This window comes from Macaca thibetana, chromosome 8 (genome assembly GCF_024542745.1).
Source record: "Macaca thibetana thibetana isolate TM-01 chromosome 8, ASM2454274v1, whole genome shotgun sequence".
Lineage (NCBI taxonomy): Eukaryota > Metazoa > Chordata > Mammalia > Primates > Cercopithecidae > Macaca > Macaca thibetana.
The window spans coordinates 30622795-30642736 of record NC_065585.1 but is presented as its reverse complement, the minus strand read 5'-3'; positions in this window follow the sequence as shown (position 1 = coordinate 30642736).

The window sequence follows — 19942 nt, the reverse complement described above, 5'->3', positions numbered from 1 at the left end:
TGGCCACAGATAGCCCCCCGATGTTCCCAGAACCCAAACAGAAAGACAATTCCAGGAAATAGCCTCATGGGGTCCCACCCTGATAACCTCATGGGGCCCCACCCTGATAGCCTCATGAGGTCCCACCCTGATAGCCTCATGAGATCCCACCCTGACTCAATGTCCCCGATGTTCCCGGAATCAGCAATTCCAGGAAAGAACCTCCTAAGGTCCTGCCCCAACCAATCAGAACAAGATACCTTGCTCAGGCCATAGACAGACCCGATTACCACACGCCTAAAGCTTTGTTTGAATTTCGCGCCCTAAGCTGTGTTTGAACTTGTGTTTGCCTATATAAACAACCTGTAACAAGCACTCGGGGTCCCAGGGCCAACTTAGAGCTTGGGACCCTAGCGCGCTAGTAATAAATAACTCTCTGCTGTGAATCTCGTGTCGGTGATCCTTTGCGGCGACCCCTGCCCAGGAGGGAATCGACAGTTCGGTTCCAACAATTTGAGATAAATTATGGAGGATACATAGGCTTTTACCAGACAGAGAGGAAAAGAAGAGAACATAGCACCAAGCTCATATACATCCAATTTACGAGTGTATATAAAGAACAATTTTCTGTTTGATTCAGAAGTTCTGAATTATAGAAAGGAAAAGAGAAGAAATAAAAGGAAAAGAAAAGATAGAAAATCAAAGAAAGGAAAGGAAAAATAAAAATAAAAGCTAGTAAATACTAAATAGTGACACATCGTTAACTGAAAGTTACTTTTCCGATTCTCAATTTTCTCATCCATGAAATAGATATTATAGTAACTGGAGAAAAGATTTCTTGTGAGAACTCACTGTAAAACAAAGATAGAGCTTTTCATATAGTATTTCACCAACAAACAAAAGGCTCATTTTCCTTTTGAAAGATGAAAAATATTGATGTAAGTTAACACTTAGTTATTAAACATAGTTTGGATGAGCTGTGAAAAGAATGACCGGATAGAATGCTTGCTATATCCTGTGGTACAAATCCACTCTCACTTCTTTGATATAAGGATGGCAAAGAATATTAATGTTTGAAACAAAAGAAAATTCTAAGATATCCAAGTTAGTTGTCTTAAGGAAATGGTAGTTTCTTCAGTGTTTTTGGAAAGTAAAAATTTTCCAATAAGTGCATGTAATTTTCTTTTGACTTTTAAGTTTTATTATAAAATCAGGGATATGGTCTATTAAACCAAAAGATTCATATGGATAAATAAAATGCATTCAAAAGGCAGCAAAAGATTCCTATGAATACATATATTTGTATTTAAAAGGCAGCAAATCTTCCAAAATCATGCATTAAAGGAGATCATTTTCTGCTCAAATATTTACATAAATCTAAAATTTGACATTGGTCCTGTAGAAGGGACTAATTCAACTCAATCCATGGTATGTTTATTGGCTTCCTACCATGAGTCAGGTACTTTAATACTTAATATAATATAACATATAAATGTAGGTATGATTAAGAAGTAGATATAACTTCAAGGAATTCATTTATATTAAGGGAAAATAATTCCATTAATTGCATAAATGTCAAAAATATAAATTCTATAAACTTTCTAAATTTTATACTCGATGATGTTGCATAATTGAAATCTTAATGAAATAGAACTAACTATACAAATAATAAAATTAAACAATATTAATTTTTATCAATTTACAATTGTTTGAAACATTATAATGTATATTTTTTCTGTTTTCTGTTATAAGAATTAAATAAAACATAAACTTCCATAATGTTTTAAAAGTATGGTGAAATTTCAAACAACTTTATAACATTTTGCATGGCATTAAAGGTCTTTATTTTTAGCTCAACATGTAAAAACAAGAAAATCACAGAGCGAGAGTGACAGATATGTAAGATACTATGAAATCATAAAAGGTAAGCATGTTTTTTTTTTTTTTTTTTTTTTTTTTTTTTTTTGCCATCCTGGGTAATAATAGAGTGCATTGGATAGGAAATAGCATTCTTTGAACTACACTGTGTACGATTAAAGAGAAATAATAGGAATGAGATACCTTAAACAGAGGAAATAAGTGTATTGAATCAAAGGCATGGACTTGTGTGGCATGATCAGTGAGAAACGAGAAGTTAATCATGATTAGGGTAGAGCAGAGAATTGGCAAGATATAAAGGTGAAAAGAGAAGTTAGGCCAAATATTAAGGAGTCTTCAATACCAAATTAAGGAGTTTCTATACCATTCTGCAGGAAACAGAGATTATCCCAGAGGTTTGTGGGCACAGGAGCAGCATGGTTAAAATACTGTTTGGGAAGAATAATGTTGACAAAAGTGAGAAGAATGAGTGTAGGTTGGGAAAGAACATTTAAGACTCTTATGTCAACATTCTAGGTGAGAAATTAGAGAGATTAAAAGGTGACAGGAGGAAAAAGTTACCTACTGGACATTGGAAACATCTAATAATGTGTTAAAACAAACTCATTAATAGTAATTATTATATTTAATGGCTTCTTAGAATCTTATTTGGGAAAGAAATGTAAAAGGTATTTCACTCAACAATCTATACCTCTTTTTGGAGGTAGCAAGTGAACCACCTATTTTTATTAATCATCCACTGGTACCTCTCTATTGTCAGGAAAATTATGTAATAACCTCTTCTTTTTCATTTATCTTTCATGATGTGCAACATAGTATTTCTAGGTTTTCATTGTTTTCTTGATTTTTATGAATCTATCCGTTATCCATGTACAATGTCTTTGTGTATCATGGCTCTCTCTAAATTGCATTTTATTATGCCAATTACAGTGGAAAATGAACTGGAGATCTCTTCAGGTTATCCTTTAGCAAAATTCAAAATATAAAAAAAGGAATGATAGAATAAGTATTCTAGTAAAGTAGCCAACAGAAGTAATAAATGCAACCATATAAGAAACAATTAAAATGTAAATTTATTTTAGGAAAAGAGTGGTAATATTAATATAGTGAGTTTTATTCTGTATATTCTTTTAGATTAGATCAACATATTAAATTCTACTCACAGTCATAAGAGGATGGGAAATTTCAAGATGGGAAAATTTCTGAGCTGAATTGGTTTAATGAAGACGGACAGAGTAAGTCTCAACTTTGAGATTATAGTCATACATTTTCTATGATAGTAAAGTATCACATTATTAATTTGTTACAGATATAACATGTCAAAATCATTCACTAGGAGCTACATAGATTATTTAATCATTATCCACTAAGGTAATTATATGATTAACTGGATTTTTAATCTGACAAGTCTGTAATAAGCCATGTAAACAGCAGCAATGAGGAAATTCTGTAGTCTACAAGTGCATTCATATTTGCAAAGCAAAAAGTAAATTCCTCATCTTTCATGGCTTGTGCTGTTTTCTACATTCTGTTTCTATAATAATTAAAAAAGAAAGAAAGATATCACATTAGTTTCTAGTTTTGATCTTCTAAATAATTGGAAAGTATACAATGGTTTTAATCAGGAGTAAAATCATATTTGTAATTCGGGAAGATTGTAATGTTGACAAATCTGTATTAGGAGGGGTTAGACTAAAGTATAGGGATACTTTAAGAGGCTATTTCAATGAAGGAGGAAGAAAGCACTAAGGAGCCGATAGGAATTTAGAAATTGGAAATTTTTTAAGGGGAGATCACTATAACTTGTTATTTTATGAGCCGCATAGGTTAAAGGCTAACCTCCACAACAGTACCACTAACAGGGTTTACAGAAGGTCGTGCAGATTTAGTGGAAACATAGTATATTATTTGACTTAAAGATTTCCACAAAAATTACAAAAACAAAGGATAAGATATGATATTGAGCTTCACCAATCAAAGGTATAATATGTGGACCAGCAGCATTAGAGTCCCCTAGGCGTTTATTAGAACTGTAGAATCTCAAGTTCCACCCTAGAAACACTGAAATGGAATCTGAATTTTACAAGAATTCTAGGCCCTTCATATTTGGAAAGCCTTGTTATAGAGAGTGTGCTCATATTGCTATAGAGGGACGTGGCAAATATGAACCAGGTGGTCACTACAGTTCTTCCTTGACCACAGATTTTGAAGAAACCTAATAATGTCCAAGGACTTGAATTGCACGAGAGTTCCTCATTGCTAATTCGCAGAAAGAGTATGCTTTTGACACATTTTTTACCTATCTATGACAAAATAAAAGTGACTTTTATAAAATAAATATGTTTACTTTTTTGGTGTTAAAATGAGTGGCTTAATTATGATTTATAATTGCTATACTAATAATTTTATTTGTCCAAAAATAAATTGGTAACCTTAAAAAGGTAAAAGATAAATTGTGCAATATGATACCCTTTTTTGGTAAAAATAAACTGTATGTTTTATATTTACAGAATCATGTTTGACTAAGATGTTGTAAATGAACTTCTTGTAACAAAAAGCCATTCGAACACAATTACTGAGCATCACTGGGTTGAAGAGAGGTTGGGTATTTCACAGTCTTCTTTTTTTTATTATACTTTATGTTCTAGGGTACATGTGCACAACATGTAGGTTTGTTACATATGTATACATGTGCCATGTTGGTGTGCTGCACCCATTAACTCATCATTTACATGAGATATATCTCCTAATGCTGTCCCTCCCCCCTCCCTCCACCCCACAACACGCCCCAGTGTGTCATGTTCCCCTTCCTGTGTCCAAGTGTTCTCATTGTTCAATTCCCACCTATGAGTGAGAACATGTGGTGTTTGGTTTTCTGTTCTTGTGATAGTTTGCTGAGAATGATGGTTTCGAGCTGCATCCATGTCCCTACAAAGGACATGAACTCATCCTTTTTCATGGCTGCATAGTATTCCATGGTGTATATGTGCCACATTTTCTTAATCCAGTCTGTCATTGATGGAAATTTGGGTTGGTTCCAAGTCTTTGCTATTGTGAATAGTGCCACAATAAACATACACATGCATGTGCCTTTATAGCAGCATGATTTACAATCCTTTGGGTATATACCCAGTAATGGGATTCTTACACACCAATAACAGACAAACAGAGAGCCAAATCATGAGTGAACTCCCATTTACAATTGCTTCAAAGAGAATAAAATACCTAGGAATCCAACTTACAAGGGATGTGAAGGACCTCTTCAAGGAGAACTACAAACCACTGTTCAATGAAATAAAAGAGGACACAAATGGAAGAACATTCCATGCTCATGGACAGGAAGAATCAATATCGTGAAAATGGCCATACTGTCCAAGGTAAATTATAGATTCAATGCCATCCCCATTAAGCTACCAATGACTTTCTTCACAATCTTCTTAATAAATGATCAATGACCTCAAACCTATGTAAGTCTAAAACAAGGCTCTGAGTTGCTGCTAAAGTGACAAATTAGAAAATCTGAATCACGGTAAGAAGACGCAAAACATAGGTACAAAAATTGAATGTGAGAAACTGAGTGACTTGCCCGCTTATCCAAGACCCTTAAGAGGTCTGTAGTTATCTGAAGTTAATTGTGGTCTCTGGTTATCGGTAAAGGCATAAATCAGCTCTCTTTAAAATAACTTTCCTAAATTAGGCACAAGTGATTTTTCAGATTAATTCAGCAGAAAGCTCATAATTTAAGATAAAAGTAACAAAGCAAGAGCTAGTATGTAGAGAATTAATAAACAAGAAATGTAGTCACCATAACAACTGTAGTTATTGGAGTTTTCAGAATGAGAATATAGCAAAATTTTCTATGAAATATAAAAAGAAAGAAAATTGAATATAAGATAAATATATAATAAAAAACTATCTGAAAAGAAAAGAGATTTGGGGAAAAATTAGAATTTCTACATATGAAAAATACAACTATTAAAAGCATACTAAATGTTAACCTGATGATTAAATGCAGTTGAGAAGATAATTCGTGAGATGGACAATACAATTGAACAAATTAACCCTTAGAGAATAAAAATAAAAATAAAGAAATTAAAGTATACACACAAAAAATCTGGACAATATCAAATAAGATAGAATGAGAGGGTTGAACGTTCATCTAATAAGAAGCTCATAGGAAGAGACAGAATGAATGAGATACACTATTCAAAGACATAATGAGTACAGATTTTTCAAAAATTTTCTTGGAATTTTAATGACTATCAAGCAGAATAAAACAAATAAAATCTTATGTGAACCTATTTTGGTGAAATTTCTAAAAAACAAATGCAAAGACAATAACTTAAAAGACACAGATAAGAACGTTGAGAGTGATAAACTTACTATAACTAGATAGATATATAGATGATAGATAGATAGATAGATAGATAGATAGATAGATAGATAGATAGAAATGATAGAATGGAATGATATTTTACAGATTTTAGAAATGTTCAAAAATGTTAAGTAAAAATCACTGCCAACATAATATTGTGAACTCGAGAAAATACAAGAGTGAAAAAGCAGATTTTTACAGATAAAGGAGAGAAAGAGAAAGATTACTGAAAATAGAGTTATTCAAAGAATTTATACAAAATGCTCTATAAGGAGAAAAATCCAGAAATATAGTCTTAATTACAGAAAAGAATATAAATAAATGCAACTTTAAATATGAACATGCATAAATACTACATTCTTTCTTGCGAAGAAAAAAACGACTAATTTTCTTAGAGGTTTTCAGTTTTGGGTTTTACATTTAAATCTTTAATCCACCTAGAGTTAAATTTTTATACGGTTTAAAGAAGGGGTTCAGTTTCAGTCTTCTTCATATAGCTAGACAGTTATCCCAGCATACCATTTATTGAATAGGGAATCCTTTTCCCATTGCTTGTTTTTGTCAGGTTTGTTGAAGATCAGAAAATTGTAGGTGTGCAGTCTTATTTCTGGGTGTTCTATTCTGTTCCATTGGTCAATGTGTCTGTTTTTGTATCAGTACCATGCTGTTTGGGTCACTGTAGCCCTGGGGTATAGCTTGAAGGAGGCCATTATCCCTAACAAACTAACACAGGAACAGAAAACCGAGTATTGCACGTTATCACTAATGAATGGGAGCTTAATGAGGGGAACACATGGACACATAGAAGGGAACAACAGAACCTCGGCCTTTCAGAGGGAGGAAGGAGGGAGAGGATGAGGAAAAATAACTAATGGGTACTAGGCTTAATACATGGGTAATGAAATAATCTGTACAACAAACTCCCATGAAACAAGTTTAAGTATGAAACAAACCTGCATTGTACCCCTAAACTTAAAATAAAATTATAAACAAATAAACAAAAACAAATGAGTGAAAAAGAGAAAAAATACTGAGTAAAAATAAACCATAGGTGCTTTTAAGGAATGAGATTTTATGTGCTTTTTTCCATCTTCACATTTATTATTATTTAAATATTTCCCAATGAACATGCATTACTTGTGTAATAAATGTAACTATTATTCAAAAGCAAACACTAATTATTCACATTTAGTTGACTGTGTTTCAAACTAACCCAGAGTTTAAGTTAATTTTGATAACGATCATTAAAAGGGAAAATCACATAAACTTTTTTCTCTCCTCTTTTCTACTGTGAGAGTGTGCAGTATTTTTCACACATACACACACATCATATTTGAATTCCTCGAAATGTTAAGCAAACTATTGCTCTAAAATTATTGATAAGAAATGCATCAATCTGTGTATTTGCCAATATGTATAGTATATAATTTAAAAATAATTTCTATATTTTATTCATGTGAAATTTCTTGATTCAGTTTAAACTTTGTTTTATGAAATATGATTCACATCCACCCTTTTAACTACAATCATCTGTATGAGCGACAATGCATGTAAGCTTAATGAGAAGTGAGTATGCACCCATACCTGTAGGGGTCAGTTATTATTTGCTATTGTACTCCTTTATTCAATAAACAATAATTTTGTCTAGGAAGGCACACTGAAAATTTATAAAATTTCTACTGAAAAGTGTCTATTTTACTTATATCACCATTTTGGATTTTCTTTGTTCTTTTTCTTTACAATGAATAACAAAAAAATTACAATCAAGGCACATGATATATGTTTTATTCTTCTGTTTTTTGAAATTATTTTTTCCCCACCTCCAGTATTTACATTAACTCAAACATAAACACAGATACATACAGCCATAGCTGGTTTTGAGCTGGGCAGGGTGTCTACGCTGTCCATCTCCTTCATCTAGAATTCACATTTTGTCATACAACCGTCATCATCTTTGTTCCGTTAATTGTTTGAAGGAGATAATGTCACAAGATTTCAGAATCAAGCTACTTTGTCAATCTTCCTTTGTCTTACACATTGGCCTTCTCTCGGAAACAGAATATTAAAATAATAACAAGACAGCAAAAACCTTTCCTTTATCCAGTAATAGACTTGACAGTTTCTATAATGAAGGGAATCTTTTCAGAGGAGAAAATATGAGGTCATACTACTAACCAAAATAGCTATTAAATAAATATATGTCTATATAAAATATAATTTCAAATTATGTGTTCTGGGGAAATGCTGAGTTTTCAACAGTTTTAAAGTTATATGGCTAGGTGTATAATAAAAATGTGTCAATTGAATACTCAATACAATTTTAGGTCATGAAAAATTATGTTACAACTGTGGCAACTATAAATAAGTTTTCTACAAGTTAAACAGAGCAATGATATTCCTTGTGTTCCAATTAGTAGTGCTGTGAAAAAGAGAAAGGTTTCTAGTGCAATTGAAAATGCTGAAAACATTTCAAAAACATTGTTTGTTTTATTCAGTTTGTTATAGCATTAATACATGTTGCTATTACCCAACTTCTCTAAAGTACTTTAAAATTTTCTATTTTATTATTTTAAAAATATTGTAACATCTTCTAGTCTCAAGTATAAATTAGTATAAATTATATGTCAGAAAGCATTAAGTCTGTCTCTCACTCTGTGTCTATGTGCATAAGTATGTGTAGATTTCACTCCATCTCACTATGCTACACATATACAAGAACATGTATACATTGATAGAAAGAGAAAAGCACATTCCTTCAAGTACAATTAAATGACTGGCTATACTCCCTTGGAAGGGTGACTTGCTAGCGTTTCCAAGGTGAGATTTATAGAATTGGAATGATTTAATGCATAAAGTACATTTCCTGGGAAAATTCAGTTAATTCTAATATTCTCAAAATCCTTCTTTCTCAGACTTTACATGTAGATTGCTTCATGTTGCCAATTTTTTAAATAAAACAATAAAAGTTTAACTGCAAATAAAATATATATTAAAGATTGTTGGGTAACTTGTATACTAATATGTGTTGCAGTTCTTATTTTTCAAACAAAACATATTTAGACTCAAACATACCTGATATTAAATTTTAAAACATATGTTACCTCTAAAAACAAAACAAAAACAAATTTCAAATATATCAACAGCATCATATATAAAATATCTCAGCTTTCAAAGACTATTTTGATAATTCCCCATTTTAAAAGTAGCCCATAAGCCTTTGTTTTGGGGTTTTTCTGTATTTGTTTTCTTTTAAGAAAATAGAATTTAATATTGCCCAGTCAGCTTATGATCATCAAATGAAGCTTGATTGTATATTTTAGAGTCTTAATAGACATAATGATTAATTATTCTTCAGGAAAACCCAAAGGAAATATACATGTTTACCTTCATTTATTTCTGAACCTGTTAACATCGCACAAATAATATGAAGTAAAACATTATTGTAAAATAAATTTCAAAATTAGGGGCAATACAATGCCATCAGAGGAGGGAGGGCTGTGTAATTAGAAACTTGGAAAGTAAAAGAACAAGTGGCAATTGACTTAGTTGATTAAAGGAGCTAAATGCAAAGCTAGCAATTGGGGAACTGAGAAGAGACATGCTGATTCATGCAGTAATATAAGGGGGAGTTTCAAGTATGAGAGACCAAAGTGTCTCTGAAGTTTGTAAAAATATCAAAATGATTGATTGTAAGTCTTTTAAGGAGAAGTCAAAACAACTTATACTCCCTCACCTAACAGCAAAGAGAGGTAACGAATTTCTTCCCAGCCCCTGAGAAGATGGTGTCTGTCTGGGCTCTGAAATGGGAAACCACCTGAAGCTAGAAATAAGCTGCCTCAGTGGAAAAGGATTCAAGTCTATAAATCTCATAAGAAAATCTTCGACTCTCTTTCCACTTCCTTGACTTCTGAATTCTGGGAAAGACATAAGCCTCACACTAGAAATTATTTTTTTGTTGTTGTTTGAAAACTAATAGTCACAAAGGAAAATTCCTACATATATTAGCATTTGTGGATATCTCAAAATATGGCCACATCCATTCCTGGCAATAACAAATGAAGCCCATTAGTTGGTAAGCCCAGCATTGTGAACACAGTCATAATGTGTCATTATAGTCAGCACACGAGTGATATAAGTAGATATCCAAAGTTCACTAGATATTTCAGTTATTTTTCTAACATGACAGGTAAAAAACAGTACATCATAAAATAAAAACATAAATAACTAATTTCTTCTTAGAAGAGACAATGTAGGGAGCAATAATTTATCTCAAAGAAATAAGGGATATACTACCTTTATGAAAAGTGAACAAGAAGCTATAAAGTGCTTCATAAATTAGCTGTCAGAAGCTGATAGAAAGCCAACCAAAAAGGTAACAATAAAAGTTTTATATTTTACTTATAGAGTTATAGAATGCAGAGAGAGTCATATGACAGAGAACAAGATGAATTGAGGAGGAAGACAGTGGTTCAAACAAACCAAAACAGAGACAGGTATAGAAGTATAGACAGCTCTTTCAAATTAGTAGGTAAGAGGTAGAGTTCAGCAGTAATGCTGACACCTCTGGAAGAGATACGACTTATTAAAAAATCAAGCATATATATCTCATATATGTATATAAATATAAACTTCGAAAATAGTATTTGAACTTGATCCTTAAAACAAACTGATAAAATTAGAACAAGATGTTTTTCCTTTACAATAGACTGAAAAAGAGTTCAACAAGAAGCAAACAACAAACATAGTGTCACACATTCAGGTTGTATTACGGCAATGCATTTTGAATCCAAGTTTTCATATGCAAAAGTTTTAAAATATGGCCAGAAAATACTTTGACATTTTTTACCATTGAAATGTGATGTTTTTTACCAACTCCTCTTGAATCTGATATCTTTAACTGTTGGATATGAAATACAGAAGTGATGCTGGCTAGTTTGTAGGTCTAGGCTTTTATAAATTGGCAGCTTCTACTTCCCATGTCTAAAATACTTTTGTAAGACAGCCTCTATAGTTTAGCAAGCACACTCACTTGGAGAGGACCTGTGCAGGTATACAGTCCAAGAAACCCAGCCAACGTGTGAGCAACTTGCTTGCATTAATCACCTGACATGTAAGCAAGGAAACATTCGAGATCACTCCAGCTCCTGCCACTCCTTGACAGCAATCACCAGAGGAAAAGAAAGAGGGAAAAACATCTAGCTTAGTGCTCCAAATGCCTAGAAACATGACAGATAATACTAAAAATCATTATTGTTGTTTAATCTACTCAGCATTGAGGAAATTTATTATTAAGCAATAGACTGTGTTTTTAGAGTGAGGTGCTCTAATAACAAAAACCTAAATGGTGCAGCATTGGCATTGGAATTGGACTGAGATCAGAGGCTGAAAGATGAATGTCCTTGATGCCTATAGATGCAGCTAAGCTGTAGGTAAGGGCTCAAAGAAAGTGAAAAGAACGTTATTGGAACATAAAGGGAAATAATACCTTGTTAAGTGATGGTAGTAATGTAGATGGTAGTAAATAGACCTAATAAACTTGTCAATCTGAGGAGAGTTCCATGCATACTAAAAACAAAACCGAAAATCCTAATCATTTGTTTTCTCTTTGCCTATGAATAATCAAGGACACATAGAGGAGAGAGATGAGTAATATTTTTAAAATGCTAAATATGAGGGAGATTGCATGTTTCTGGTATGACTAAACACACTCCTACCAGATCTACCTTTCCACAAATAACAGTGGAAAATATTGGAGAAAAACAACAAAGAAAGAACAACAACAACAAAAAAAACCACAATGATCTGAAAAAAAGATCATTAGAGTGAAAAAAGCAGGTTTATACTGGATGGGACTCAATAGTTGAAAAACCAAAATGGTTCAGCTTGTGGCAATAACCACAAGCATTCCAATATTCTTGTGTGAGCACAGTGAACATGTATTGGAGTACATATGAATGTAAACTGGCTTTGGCAATCTTCCAGAATAATAACTGAAGACAAAGCATTATCTAATTATCGATCTCTCTTAGCTTGCTACGCAGATTGAATTGTTAATTCCATATCAGTCATTATTTGTGTTACGAGGGTAATATTTTATTAAGACCCTTATAATCTACAATTTCCAGTATTTAAGAGCTTTCTTATAATCCACACTAGACCATTAAGTGTGCATTCTGTAGGTATGAACATGCATACATCTATTTAATAATGTCTTCTTTATTAATTCCAAAATTTCTTGATGCTCCAGGTACCCTATATTGTTTTGAATTAACCACCGAGTAGCCTTAGGAATTCTCGCTTTCCACCTAGCTTGTCCAATTGAAACAAAACCAAAGGCTTCTGGTTTCAGCTCAGAAAGCTAAAGCTTCAAAGTCATTACTCTTATTCTTATGACAAGAAACATCTGATCAAACTAAAAATCAATGAGTTTTATTGTACTAATAGAAGAACTAAAATTACAGGGCAAATCTCTGCACTGAACAAAACACATATCCAATAAATCACTGTTATGAAAACATACAAAGAACTCTAAAATTAAATGATACAACAAACAGCTTAATTAAACAATAGGCAAAAATCTGAATAGATACCTTATCAAAAATAATGTAGACGGCAAAATACTTATGAAAAGATACTAAAATCGTATGTCATTAGGGAGCTGCAAATTAAAACAATGAGATTGTACTACAGACTTATTAGAATGGTTAAAATTCAAAACCCTGAGAACACCAAATGCTGGTAAGATGGAACAACAGAAAATCTCATTCATTGCTGATGGAGTCCATCTTACCAGCATTTGGTAAATGTTTAACAGTTTCGTACAGAGATAAACATTTTGTCACCATATGATCCAGTAATGCTTCTAGAAATTCTGATTCAATTGATTTGAAAATTTACATCTACACAAAAGCTTGCCCATGAATTTTTATGACAATTTTATAAATAATTACCAAAAACTGGAAGCAATCAAGATGTTTCTCAATAAGTGAATAAACATTGCTACATATAATGGAACATTATTTAGCAATAAAAAGAACAAAGCTATCAATCACTGAATAGACATGCAGGAACTTTAAATGCATACTGTTAAGTGAAAAAAAAAATCCATTTGAAATAGCTACAAAATCCTTATAGCTACAAATTCCAATATATGACATTCCGAAAGAGTTAGATCTGTAGAGAGAATAAAAAGATTGGTGATTGCCATAAGTTTAAGGTAAGGGATAAGAGTAGCCATAAATAAGTTTAAGTAGAGCATAGGGGATTTTTAGATGGTAAAACTATTCTGTATGATACTGCAATCCTGGATACATGACATTATACATTTGTTAAAACCTACAAACTTTGTAGCACGAAGAGTTAATATATTCAAATAAAAAATATTTTAGGAGATAGAGGATCTCAGGAAGGAAAGGTGATTGTGATAAGACAATCTTCTTGTATTTAAAATGTATTAAGCAACCTCCTAGAATGGGGGAAGGGAAAAAAAGGTGCCGATCTAGTAACTTACAGAAAAAGAATTGCCTGTTAACATTATATTCTTGTTGAAAAAGTTGTGTCCCACATGGCTATAGCTTAATAACTATGATATTATTATACATTCATACTGGAATTGAATAAAGTAAATAAATGGCAGATGTTAGGAGTCAGATTTTTACATGGCTTACACATAAACAATGGGAGAAGCCCCAGGTGATACCTGGTTCATGGATTGGAGCTGGAGACATCAGTAACGATTCATGTGTACCTTAATATAAACACATATGGTTACATACAGCTACATCTATTTACATAGGGTGAAACAGGATCATATATTTCTTTGCTCTGTCAGCTTAGTGGACCCAAAAGAAAAAGTATGGGGTAGGAAATATACAAGATAAGCCTCACTTTCTAGTCCCAAAAAGTAATGAAGTAAGTGATAAAACAAATAAACATACATAGGAGTGAACTGGAAGAGGTCTCAGTGGCCAAACCTGAAATAATTTGAATAACAAAAGTAATATTAGATTGTACCCTAAAATATAAAATAAATATCAAAGAGTCCATGCTTGAAAATAATAATAAATCAGAGAAATGAGACAAATCTCCAGTGCAGAATAATTTCAAGTAACTTAGGTTGATTCCATATTGTTGCTATTGAAAATAGTGCTGCTATAAATGGGAGTGCAGATATCTCTTTGTCTCTTCGACGTACTAAGTTTCTTTTCCTTGGGTATACACTCAACGTTGAGTATTGCTTTGGGGTTTTTTCTAGTTCCATACAAATTTTAGGATTTCATTCGTGGGACCAGAAGCCCAGCCCCCAGCCTTCAGGCCCTCCCTGGCCCTAAGGTGGGGCCTTACTGGGGACCTGCCCACTTCTGCCCAGGAACCTGTCTGCCTCCTGCTGCTGTTCATACCACCTGGCCTTGGCCAGACTTTGAGATCTGAGTGAGTGCCAAAAGCAGGAGAAGCCAGGCAGTGGGAGCAGGCACTACTGAGCCTGAAAGGGTCAGGGGCCTTCCTAGTCCCCCAAGAGTGCAGGGATGCCTGAGCCTGCAGACATGGTTTGTGCAGCTGCAGCTATGCCCAGGAAGGCAGGTCTCCCACCTGCTCAGTGGAGCAGAGGCCTGGGTGTGCAGCTGTGGTTGGGTGGCTCCATGGAGCTGGTAGCCGTGGCCATGCCTTCCTTTTGCAGCTGGCATGATGGCGGCAGCATGCCATCTGGAGCGACTGCTGCTCTCACCATAAACCAGAAACCTTTAAAACCCACAAGTAATATAAAAATGAACACAAAATTTAACAACTTCATAGAGATCTAATGGGGAAATAATGTGGAAATCAAATAGCACACATAGCCATGGAGGAAAATCCATTTCCTTCAAAACAAACTATGAAAACAGAACATATCTGTAACCAAAGATAACTCATTATCTCACACAAGCGTTTGAGATATGACTAACCACTATTATTCAAAAATACGAAATCTAATAACAGAATAGACAAAAAATGAAAACAGAGAAATAAAAGTGATTTGATTAAACATGAGAGAAATAAAACAAAATATTTAAAAATATATCAAAATGAAGAATAAATTTCCACAAGACAAAGGGATAATAGGCTCAAATAAAAAATTGATTAAGAGAAAAGACCAGAGAGCACCCAAGAAAATAAAATTCATGTAAAAATGCATATAGAAGCGGTCAGAAAGTAATAGAAATAGAGGACAAAGAATGAATAATATTCATCATTTTGAATCCCTAGAGAAAACAAAACTGTAACACAGAAAATAGAAAATACTTAAATTTACACATTGAAAGGTGTTGCTAGATACCTGAGAACATTAACCTAGAATAATGAACTCTGAATTTAAAGGAAAACATAAAATCTTCTAAGCCTCCAGGGAAAAACATCAAATAATTTATACTTTAAAAAAATTTCAATAATTATTCTATCTTTGTCATTCTTGTTTTAGTGCTTTTTTTAACTCAGTTTTTAAGTCAAACCAGTCATATGCTATACATGTTTCAAAATACAAGATTTTGATCTATTAAGTAGATCTTTACCATTTGCCTCAATGATTTCTGCTTCTATCTTTATTATATTCTTTCATGTGTGTGCGTCTGTGTGTGGGGGGCTGTTTTGTTATTCTTATCATTTATTGAGATGAAAATGAATTTCATTTATCTTCCTTTTCCACAGTAACATTTTTGTATTCTGTTTTCTGATTGCTGCTTCTAATGTACAGATTTTTATTTTTTATGATTGCGATTTTTAAAAAATTTGGAATTTTGGTTTCTATTTCCCATTTCACACAAGAGTTCTTTAGTTGAAATTTTTATAATTTCCAGGAGAAAGGCGCTATTGGGCATAAAATTGTGAGTTACCTCCATGTTTGATTCATATACTCACTACAGATGATTGCAACTACAACTGTGTCTTTTCAGCTTTAACCAACTTACCATACAGGAACACTACTGGTGTGGTGGTAAGACAGGCTGAGGCGCATTATATAGTTAATCCTCGAGTTAAATCTCAGAGCTCTAATAGGTCTATGTCTCAAGGCTGTGACTTTCACTGTTGATTTTCCCATGGCATAACTTCTTTGTCCATTGGTCCCACTCCCTTCTTTGGCTGTGGTGTTCCCAATCTATTTCCTTGAAGCCCTATTACTTATCAACCGCTTTTTTTAGATCACCCATTTAGTGAAGCAGAAAAGCTTGAAATGACTGGAATGGAAAGACCCCTCTTCAGCTAGGATAAGGCTCTATTAAAGTCTTTGGCCCTGGGTGTTTGATATTTGGTTATTTGGTAGTGATCTACATTTAGCTTTCAACAATTTATCAAAATTGCCATATAAGTAATTTTACCAGTTTATGACTCCCTGTAGCAGATCTTGGCTGAACAAACTTGCCTTTCCAGAACTTGAGGTGTTGATTTGCCTGTAATCTCAACAGCTTATAGGTCCAAGAAAAGTCATTGATTTTCAGTTTGTACAGGTGTTTTCATTGTTGAACGGATAGAAGTAATACCTTCTAAGCTATTTACAGTCACAGCTGAGCTCACTCCTCCCCTCACTCAGATGCTCCAGGATCCCTGTCCTTTTTATCTTTCCAGTTTTCCAAACATGTCTTACCTTATTCCTCTGAAATTGTTTCCTCTGCTAGATCAGAGATTTCAAAAATAAATTATTTTTCTATGTTTAATACTTTTAATTAAGGTTAGACTTTATAATTATTATTTATTTTTCTTTTTGAGACGGAGTCTTGCTCTGTTGCCCAGACTGGAGTGCAGTAGTGAAATCTCGGCTCACTGCAACCTCTGTTTCCTAGGTTCAAGCGATTCTCTTGCTTCAGCTTCCCAGTTAGCTGGGATTACAAGCATACGCCACCACGTCCAGCTAATTTTTATATTTTTAATAGAGACGGGGTTTTGCCATTTTGGCCAAGCTCGTCTCAAACTCCTGACCTCAGGTGATCTGCCCACCTCAGCTTCCCAAGGTGTTAGGATTACAGGCAAGAGCCAACACGGCCGGCCGACTTTACAATTTTATTTTTTTTTAATGGTCTTGCTCTGTCACGTGGGCTAGGTTGCAATGGCACAGTCATAGCTCACTGTACCCTCAAACATACAGGCTCAAGAAATCCCTCCATCTCAGCCTGCAAGTTGCTAGGACTACAGTTTTACATCACCATGCCTGGCTAATTTTCTTTTTCTAATTTTTCCTTTTGTAGAGATGGGGGTCTTGCTATGTTAACCAGGCTAGTTTCAAACTCCTGGCCTCAAGTGATCTTCCTGCCTTGGCCTCGCAAAGTGCTGGAATTAAAGAAATGAGCCACTATACCTAGTGGACTTTACAATCTTTAGAGTATATTTTGAGTTTGGGGAATAAAAATAGAAATACATTTACTGTTAAAGTTTTATTATTTATTCTTTGCTGAGAAGCCAACCATTACAACTGTAATAAACTACTACAGCCCACAAAATCTGAAATAAGCAGCAAGAAATACTGAAGAACACTTTAAAAATTTCAATAACTATGTTGAAAGTTTTAGGCAACAAATTTTGATATGTGCACACAATTTAGTCAAAATCACACTGAAACTTGCAGTATTAAGACAGCTCCAGGCCATTTGTAGACGAAGCCTCATTTCTCTTTTCTGTCTTACTCTATTCACTGTTGCATTTCTTAGAACCTATATCTGAAAAGTTCTAGTTCATTGAGCATATGTGTAAATGTGTGTGTGTCTGTGTGATGCTTTTTTATTTTAAATAATTAGGCTAGAAAAAGTATTATTTTAAGACTAGATTTATAAAACATACTAGCACTGAATCAGTTTTGCTAATTTGAGGAACATTTAATTATTATTTTATATGGTGCAGTTTCAATGAGATGCAGTAGCTCATTGAGAATGCTACTATGGATAAAATTTATAAATTGACAGGGAAAATTTTAACAAGTGTACAGATGTCAGCACTTTCTTTTTAACTGTTAAGTCTTTGTATGCCATGTGCTTTCTGTCTTATATTCCAATGTAATAAAAAGGATTTTCTTAAAATATTCACTAGAGTGAAGTAAAATTTAAATTATTTGACATGGACTATCTGAATAATTGCTTTAGTGTTTTGGACCATCTTACTGATACTGGAAGAACCAAGTAGCCTAATCGTTATTTGTTAATAAACTTTCTTCAAAAATTCTTGATTTTTTTCTCAATATGGCATAAATAAAATAAATGCTTGCTGAACTGTCAAATGTCAGGATTTAGTTCCTGAGAAACTTAGGGAAAATGTAGGTTAAAATGTCATAAGGTCAACTTTGCATGTTCTGATAATGTCCCTTCTTCATTCTTTGTTGCTGGGTGACAAATCAGATTTGAGGCTAAAACTGTTGTTTCTACTGTGGTTGTTCATTTAAAAATAGATCCCTGTATATTTCACTGAGTCCATTTATCTTTGTCTCACTCCAAAAAATGGGTAAGACACATGAAGAAACAGTTTAAACTGAACCCAAACATAACAGAGTTCTGATCATTGTTCATAATAAGAGAAATGCAAGTTAAAACCACTTCAGATACAATTTCTTAACCATTAGAGAAAAATCCAAAAGTTAAACAAAATACCCCAGGGTCATTGTTAGAAGATGACAGGGTACTAATTCATTATTTTGATAACATGTAAATCAAAGGAAATAATGATATATCTTGCTTTTCATTTTTCCCCTTATTTTTAACCAGCTTTATTGAGGTAAAGTTGAAACTAATCTGCACACATGTAATGTGTAGAATTAGTTAACTTCACCGTCAAGACAATGAAGATATTCACAGCCTTTAACAGATTTGGATGCCCCTTGGTAATCCCTTCTATCTGTCCATATTTTCCAACCTCCCCAAATTCCAGATAAATACTTATCTACTTTCTATGACTATGTATTAGTTTGCTTTGATGTTTGTATCAAAATAGAAACAAAGGTATTGATCACTGGTTATGTTCACTGTTATTTGTTTGTTTTGTTTTGTTTTTGAGACAGAGTATCGCTGTCTGGAGTGCAGTGGCAAGATCATACCTCATTGTAACCTGGAACTCCTAGACTCAAGTGGTCCTCCTGCCTCAGCCTTGAGTTACCACTACTACAGGCATGTGCCACCATGTCCAGCTAATTTATTATTATCATTTGTTTAAAGATGGAGCCTCACTGTATTGTCCAAGCTGTTCTAAAACTCATGGTAGCAAATGATCCTCTTGTCTTGGCATTCCAAAACTCTGGGATCACAGGCATAAACCACCACAACTGACTCTTTGTTTTTAAAGATGAAAGTAATTAGAGTAGCAGTTTTTAAAGTCTGGTTCCTGTACCAACAGCATAAGCATCACTTGGAAACTTGCTGTCAATACAGATTCTTAAGACTCACACCAAATTTATGGAATTAGAAATTCTACTATCATTTGGGCTGATCTAGATTAGAAATATCTGTCAACACCAATTCCATTCAGATTATTTTTAAAGTGGTAGGTATTGCATATTTAATCTTGTTTTTTCTTATTTGAATTACATTTTAAGCTAACAATGATAGAGAAGTTGATCATCATATAAATATTTTAACCATCAAATAAAGAATGATAGGATTAGAATTTCATCATTTTGCAACCCATAATGAAACATGTGTAATAAGCAATTGTCATCAATTTAGAAAGGAAATGTTAAGACCACAAAGTGAGATAAATAAAGAT